This window comes from Phoenix dactylifera, chromosome 3 (genome assembly GCF_051530095.1).
Source record: "Phoenix dactylifera cultivar Ajwa chromosome 3, Ajwa_hap1_PhDact_Kaust_v1.1, whole genome shotgun sequence".
In the NCBI taxonomy this organism is placed as follows: domain Eukaryota; kingdom Viridiplantae; phylum Streptophyta; class Magnoliopsida; order Arecales; family Arecaceae; genus Phoenix; species Phoenix dactylifera.
Window position 1 is genome coordinate 10,188,598 of NC_143192.1, and position 8,626 is coordinate 10,197,223.

General features: G+C 38.2%; 1 long non-coding RNA gene across 1 annotated transcript; it reads left to right on the top strand.

Moving 5' to 3' along the window:
* Positions 1-1,521: 1,521 nt before the first annotated feature.
* On the top strand, positions 1,522-5,759 carry LOC149767884 (uncharacterized). The gene is made up of 2 exons (XR_016399749.1): positions 1,522-1,807; positions 2,580-5,759. It is a non-coding gene; the product is annotated as an uncharacterized LOC149767884 (long non-coding RNA).
* Positions 5,760-8,626: the final 2,867 nt, after the last annotated feature.

Sequence of the window (8,626 nt, forward strand, 5' to 3'; positions counted from 1 at the left end):
GGCCTTTTCAAATTAGTTTCTTAATGTGGTACTTCAGATGGATGATCTTCATTTGAGAGTAGCAGAAGGCTTTCTTCTTGCTTTCTGAAATTAATTACTTAAACTTAAAGTAAATAGATTAGCCAAGTTTTAACTCAACTGTTTTGCATCATCATAAGAAACCTTTCAAGTTCAACAATCTATCCCTTTTGATGATGACAAAACTCTTGAGTTCCAAAAGAAAATGATGTAAATGATGATAACATCTTTTAGAATAAAGTGTATATTTTCAGAATTCAAATAAAAGGAATAAGTATGAATAACATCTGAATTTAAGTTCACAAAACTTATGAAGTAAAAAAGAATTTATATTACTTGATACCATTAACTCTTTATGCTTGATTAAAATTTTACCAAATAATTTAAAAGATTATTTTCTCCCCCTTTTTGATGTAAGAACAAGCTTATTTAGAAAGAATTTCAAATTACTATTTGCAAAAAGTTTAAGTCATTCATTCTCATTTTATTTTGCTTTTTGCAATCTTTTAGAACTTTTCTTTAGTTTCTTTCTTTTTCCCTTTTTACATTTCTCAAACTTTTCTTTAGAACTACCATCTGATGTCATTGATCTTTTATCATTGATCATTTTTCTTTCTCATTTTTTCTTTTTCTACATATTTTTCTTCTAATATCTTCCCTCTTTTTTTTTCTCCCCCCTTTTATCATTATCAATAAGGAGGGCACAAAAGGGAGGGACCATTTCACAAGATAAGTATGATAAACATTGAAGAATACTTAAATATTCAAAATTACAAACTTGAAGCATTGTGAGGTACATGTTATAGAAACTAGATAGAGAAGCACTTATCCTTTTAAATGAAGCACAAATCCTATGAATTTAAACTCTGATATTCATTAGAGATAATTGCTAAACATATGTCACTTGAATTCAACTATAATCTTCCAAACAAATATTACTTGAAGTAAAATGGTAAGTTTTTTTAAAGAATGAAAGTTCAAATACGAGTGTGAAACTTTCAGATTGTGAGAATAAAGATGGGTTAGATATAGTTCAAAATGGCTTAGGGATCTATACAAAAGATGTCAAAGAAAGATCCTAAGCTCTAGATTTATTGGAAGAGCCAGATGATGATGATGATGATAAATAAGATGGGCCTTGATATGGGCAATGAATAGTAGATCTTCTTTCTCTAAACCCAGGAGGAGGTTGAGGTGGATGAGATGGACCAACTTGATGGGCTTGATTGGCTCTAAACTTCCTAGTAAGCAGCCAATTTTATTGACAAGATCAGAAGCCGAGGTAGTGAGATTCTCTCAAGTGCATTATTTCACATTATACTTCTCTGAGTATTTTCATTATTTTCTCACTGATTCTTTGTACACTTGCAATAAATTCACTGATATCTCTTCTGATGGATGCTTGCAAGTATCTAGTCTCCTCCTCAATGTCTTCCATCCTTCTGTATTGACTAGTCACCAAGAATCTAATGTGAGAAACAGTATGTGTAATATCCGGGCCCAATCTAAGCCCGATATCCTTTTCGGCCCATGGTTGGCAGCCCATTTGAGGGCTGCCACCTCATGTTAATTGAGAGGACAGAGGAGTCCAGCTGTCGGCACTGGGTGCAGCTGAAACAATGCTGCTAAAGCGGTGACTACTGCTTAAGAAATCCCCAAACCCCCTGCCTTCTCTCCTCTTGATGTATTCGAGATAACAGAGAAAGAAAGAAACAAAGAGAGAAAGGAAGGGGAAGGAAGAAGACTCACCGCGTGCGGCCGCGAGCGTCGCCGGCGCCCTGGAAGCTAGGTAAGCCCCTTCCTCCCTATCTTCTAATTTATTCGAGATAACAAAGAAAGAAACAAAGAGAGAAAGGAAGGGGAAGAAACAGGGCTCACCGCGTGCGGCCGCGAGCATCGCCGGCGTCGCTGGCGTCGGCCGCGAGCACCGCGGCGTTGCAGCCGGCCGTGAGCGCCACGACCATCGCGCGGTGCGGCCGTGGGCTCAGTCGCGGGCATCCCGTGACACCGCTAGCTCTCCCGGCGCGTCTCTCCTCCGTGGGAGAAGGGAGGGCCGCCGTAGGCGCCGCCGGCCTCGGCTAGCCTCTCGAGAACTCCGTCACCCTCATCCCGAGCTCGCCTTCCTCCCTTCGCAGGAGAAGAAAGGGGGGAAGGAAAAGAGGGATCGGGAGAAGAAAAGAAAGGGAGGAGAACAGAAGAAAGAAAGGAAAAGAGAGAAGGAAAGGAAGGTTCGGGAAGAAACAGGGAAGAAAAGAAAAAGGAAAGAAAAGAAAAGAAAAGAAAAAGAAAAGGAAAAGAAAAAAAGAAAAAAAAGAAAGAAAAGAAAAAGAAAAGACCCTATCGGATCAGATCTGGGTTCGGGTCCGAAACCCGTTAAGCCTAATTGACCTATATGAACCCCATCTGGTTTTAAACCGAGCCCAAAGGTTCCAAATTGGGTAAATTGAACTTGGGCTAGATCCTTGGATGGGATCCAGGCAAGTAGGTTCATAGTGTGATGAACTGAGAAATTATATAATAAATAAATAGGGAATAATGTAATTCCTATGATGTTGTTTTAGGTAATTAAGGATTTGTCACCTGGACTTGAGAAATTTGGAAAGCGAATCACTGTAAGTAATCTATTTTAATCTTATTGTGGATCATGTTAGTACTATGTTTATTAAGATTTTAAAGTGTTATTCGTGTATATATTTCATGAATGGGTGTATTATAAAATGTAAGTAACCTATCCTAATCTTCTATGGATCATGCATGTAATTGACCTGTCCCAACTTTATTGTGAATTATGTATCTTGAGTTATGAATTATGCATCATGTATATGAGTGGTATGTTCTAGCCATATAATGTATGATTATGCATGTATTGAGCTTATGCAGATTTTATTATGCATGCAAGATGAATTGGGTTACATTGCTATGTAATTGTGATATCCATATGAAATAAGATAATGAATTGCATCTAGTTATGTGCACTGCTTGCAAGGGGTACCTAAGGGTTCTTATTGCTACGGGCCGAATGCAACTGAGCCGGCCTTGCCAGTGGCCGATAATGACTGAGCCAGCCCCGCCAGTGGCCGACTAATAACTGAGCAGGCCCCGCCAGTGACCGATAATGAATTCGCCGTAGCATCCATGAGGTACTACCTACAAGAAGTATTGTTTACGGACTCTTAAGAGCTACTGATCGAATGCAACTGAGCCGGCCTTGCCAGTGGCCGAGAATGACTGAGCCAGCCCCGCCAGTGGCCGCCTAATAACTGAGCTGGCCCCGCCAGTGGCCGATAATAACTTCGCAGTAGCATCTGAGAGTATGACCACGGCATGCCGGAGGCACGGTTATATATGTGCATTTCATGAAAATTCTTGATTGATATAAAACACTGAATTGTTTACTCAGCTTGAATATTTTATCATGATGATTTGTTATATAGTATACATGTCAGCTTCTCAAACCCTATTAAAACATGTTTAGTATTTTTGCATAATCAAGCATATGCTAGTAGATGTGCATGATTTACCAGGGTTAGCATGGTTCAAGTGTATCATTGTATATGGAACAACGGACATTTGATGTATATGTTAGCCTCTCAAATCCTGCATAAACATGGTTATCATATTTGATGTAAGTGACCCTGCACAAATCTTATTGATCGCAAATTACTGTTTAAGTTATAAGTATGAAATGATGAAATAATATTTGATATGGTGTATTCTCAAAATTAGGATCATATGATTGTATGTGATTCATGAATTTGGTTAAATGGTATTTCTTCATGAATATATGATTGGGTATGAATTATGATTATGATATATTGCATGAAAATGATATTTGAAGCATAATCATGAGGCTCGTTCCAGAGCCTGGGTATATGAGGCGGGTGTTTCTAAATCCTGTAGATGCATTTTGGGGAGAAGCAAAATCGGTGAGGGGTTAAGTGCGGCGCATGCGCGCGCGTACGGACCCCGGAACCGGCCAACATCTGGCAGGGGAGCCCCGTGTTTCCCCCTCATGTGGGCCCGATAGTCACGTGCCCTGTGCAGGCGGGCCGTGACATTTATGAACGTGCCTGGCCAAAGCATACATTATTTTACGACGAGTTTTTGAATATATCCTTTATGAAATGTTGTATTTTGCTATAACTGCTATCTCCTTTAAATAATGCTAATCGCATGAATTCTTATGTTTGATTCGGTAAGATTATGTATGATTACTTACTGAGCCGTGTAGCTCATATCCATTCATTTACATTTTTCTTTCAGATCCTCACCACTGATAGCTGTCGGAGACACTTTAATTTGGTATCAGGGCTTCTTTCCTTTGGGGTAAAATAAGTATACTTTTGTGTACATAAACTACATAGAAGCTCTGTATTTGGGTACTGACCAGCATGTTGTACTAAGAATGCTTTCATATATAAAGGTTTGGTTGGTTTGACTACCCTATAACCCATGTATGAGGCTTCGTGCTATTGTGGGCGGTAGTTGGCAATAGCACGGCCGTGTCACGGATCCGGATTCGGGGCGTGACATTCTTGTGGTATCAGAGCAATAAGTTAATCATGAGTAAAAATTTTAAGTTTTAATAAGGGAATGGGTAGTTAAGTCTCATTCGGTGAGATTCTGCATAATTGGAAAGAAAGAAAAGATTTTATTAGTCGTATCATCGGTCAATCACGAAAATTGTTTGACACAAATATTTTGATAGGTGACAATGAGCAACAAAAAGAGAGAAGTTAGGGCTAATACACAACCATTCTAGGGGCATGATTGTGACTGGTATGGTATTAGAATTCAAGACTTAAGATTACTAAAGATTTTGGTATTTTGAATCAGAATGCTAGCAAGCCATGGCAAAATAAGAATAAGCTAGTTTGGAGATTTCTCGATGGAGTAATTTGTATTTGGATTATGATTAAAGTATATTTTGACTAATATTAAGTGGAGTATTAAAGTACATTGCGTATCAGTATATATGTGATTTTGGAAGTTTAACTTGATACTGAGTACTGTGGATATTATTTCTAGTTTGAAGTTGATTATTTTGATACCAAGATAGTGTTCATTCATAAGTTGTTTAAGGCTTGGACAAGGAAAGATATTTTTATTCTTCGAAGATGAAATCTGTATGACAATTATGCATGAAACTGTTATATAAGAAGAAAATATATTTGAGGATGAGATTTAAGAGTTTCTCCTTTGTTTACTTGGAATGTGAAATATTAGATCTTTTCAAATTACAATGCAAGATTGGTATTTTGATTGGAAGTCATTTAGTAAATTCTGAGATAATTTTCAATCTTGAAGAATATTTTAGGCTCAAATGTTCTACTATGGATAAAGTGCAGTAGTTTGTGATCCTGTGATAAATCAATTAAACGAATATTAGTTGATGTTTTGACAAAAAAAAGAAGAAGAGAGAATGATGATGATATGGGGTCATTAGGAAATGCGAGTGGAATCAGCAATAGAGTTGATATGGGAACATGCCCAATAGCACATGATGTTTCAGGAGTTTGTATTTAACAATCCCTGCTTCTAAGATTTGGAATAAAGTGTTTCATCTCTAATAGATGAGCAATTACTAAATGCCTTCGTTTATCATTGAGAAGCAAGTTTAAATTGTTTCATGAGGAAGGTGAAAGTAATGGATGATAATTTTACATATCATCGTCTAGTGGAAGGAGCACAAAAGAAGAAGATTTTTAAATAAAGATCTTACGACAAAAGTATGCATCTCTTTCTTTTAACGGATATGTGAGATCGAGAATCACCTTCTAGCAATGCTAAACAGATTGGGATACTAAGAAATAATTTTCAGAAGTTTATACAATTCCGAGCCTAAAATGTTCTAAGATGACTTGAGAGTTAATCTATTATTAGGAAAGAAGGCTCATTTTTATGGCTGAAGTTGCTGGAAATGTAAAATTCGTTTAAAGCGTTTGTCACTTATTTAAGAGGATCTTATGTTGGGATACCCTTTCTTGGCTCGCTCATGGAAAAGTAAAAAGAAGTTCTAGCTAAGTAAAATTCAATCTAGATGAAGGAAAGATTTGTAGTGCAAATATCCATGAGGTATTGAATAGTCCTGTTTGTAGACAAGTAGTACGTTGATTAAAAGTTATTAGTGAATTCAAAGGATTTTGATCAGAGTGCGCAGCGAAAACATAGTGATCTGAAGTATTTATCTAAGTTGGCCAGAAGTGTTATTCTTTTGATTCGGAAAGTTTTAATAATAAAAGATTTGATCTATTTTCTGATGTAGTAGGATTTTTCTTGATAAATAAAAAGAGAAGTTGATATTTTGACAAAGAAGCTTGATCTTCTTATTCAAAATTGAGATGTAGATTTTTGTGTATAAGAGAAAAATTTGATTTAGATCACCTACCAAAAGAATCAAATCTGAAAATGTTAGACCTTATTCTGTTGATAAGATCTAATGATGAAACTGTATCGATGAATAGAATTATCGAAAAATGTGAATTAGAATTCTACTGGAGAAAAGTATTGTTGATTCTCTGAATAATCTGGAGATAGCTATATAATTTCACTAGTGAGTTTTACTATTGTTGGCAATTCTTGGGAGATTTTGAGCATCTTAAATTTAGCATTAACGGATTGATGGTGCTTTGGATGGGCTTAGACCTGGAATGTTCCTTACTCCTAGCTATGACATTATCAATCTATCCATTTGAAAAAGGGTTTGAGGTGTTCTTAGGATAAAGTTTGATCATTAAATCATGGGCAAAGTTAAAAGAAGAAAGAGGATCATAGATTATGAAAAGTATTTGATGCTTCATCTATTTCGGTTAAGCCGATTACGATCATTGTGTGGACTTAATCGAGAGCAATTAATTTCTTGGGCCAAGAATCATAGCATTTAAAATCAAAGGTTGGAAGATTAGTCCTCTTTTGAAAGAGATCAAAGAACTCCTACGTGTCATAGATGGAAAGGTTCAAGCTTTGAGATGCCATGACTTTGTATGTCAAAATCTTATCAGTAGGTACTCCGAGAGAGAGACTAACTGAGATCTCACGGATGACTCGATGGTTGAATACTTTTAAAGCCTGAATCCGAAGGTATGACTAATTTCGAGGACGAAATTTTTTTTTTAAGGAGGGAAGAATGTAATATCCGGGCCCAATCTAAGCCCGATATCCTTTTCGGCCCATGGTTGGCAGCCCATTTGAGGGCTGCCACCTCATGTTAATTGAGAGGACAGAGGAGTCCAGCTGTCGGCACTGGGTGCAGCTGAAACAATGCTGCTAAAGCGGTGACTACTGCTTAAGAAATCCCCAAACCCCTTGCCTTCTCTCCTCTTGATGTATTCGAGATAACAGAGAAAGAAAGAAACAAAGAGAGAAAGGAAGGGGAAGGAAGAAGACTCACCGCGTGCGGCCGCGAGCATCGCCGGCGCCCTGGAAGCTAGGTAAGCCCCTTCCTCCCTATCTTCTAATTTATTCAAGATAACAAAGAAAGAAACAAAGAGAGAAAGGAAGGGGAAGAAACAGGGCTCACCGCGTGCGGCCGCGAGCATCGCCGGCGTCGCTGGCCTCGGCCGCGAGCACCGCGGCGTTGTAGCCGGCCGTGAGCGCCACGACCATCGCGCGGTGCGGCCGTGGGCTCAGTCGCGGGCATCCCGTGACACCGCTAGCTCTCCCGGCGCGTCTCTCCTCCGTGGGAGAAGGGAGGGCCGCCGTAGGCGCCGCCTTCCTCGGCTAGCCTCTCGAGAACTCCGTCACCCTCATCCCGAGCTCGCCTTCCTCCCTTCGCAGGAGAAGAAAGGGGGGAAGGAAAAGAGGGATCGGGAGAAGAAAAGAAAGGGAGGAGAACAGAAGAAAGAAAGGAAAAGAGAGAAGGAAAGGAAGGTTCGGGAAGAAACAGGGAAGAAAAGAAAAAGGAAAGAAAAGAAAAGAAAAGAAAAAGAAAAGGAAAAGAAAAAAAGAAAAAAAAGAAAGAAAAGAAAAAGAAAAGACCCTATCGGATCAGATCTGGGTTCGGGTCCGAAACCCGTTAAGCCTAATTGACCTATATGAACCCCATCTGGTTTTAAACCGAGCCCAAAGGTTCCAAATTGGGTAAATTGAACTTGGGCTAGATCCTTGGATGGGATCCAGGCAAGTAGGTTCATAGTGTGATGAACTGAGAAATTATATAATAAATAAATAGGGAATAATGTAATTCCTATGATGTTGTTTTAGGTAATTAAGGATTTGTCACCTGGACTTGAGAAATTTGGAAAGCGAATCACTGTAAGTAATCTATTTTAATCTTATTGTGGATCATGTTAGTACTATGTTTATTAAGATTTTAAAGTGTTATTCGTGTATATATTTCATGAATGGGTGTATTATAAAATGTAAGTAACCTATCCTAATCTTCTATGGATCATGCATGTAATTGACCTGTCCCAACTTTATTGTGAATTATGTATCTTGAGTTATGAATTATGCATCATGTATATGAGTGGTATGTTCTAGCCATATAATGTATGATTATGCATGTATTGAGCTTATGCAGATTTTATTATGCATGCAAGATGAATTGGGTTACATTGCTATGTAATTGTGATATCCATATGAAATAAGATAATGAATTGCATCTAGT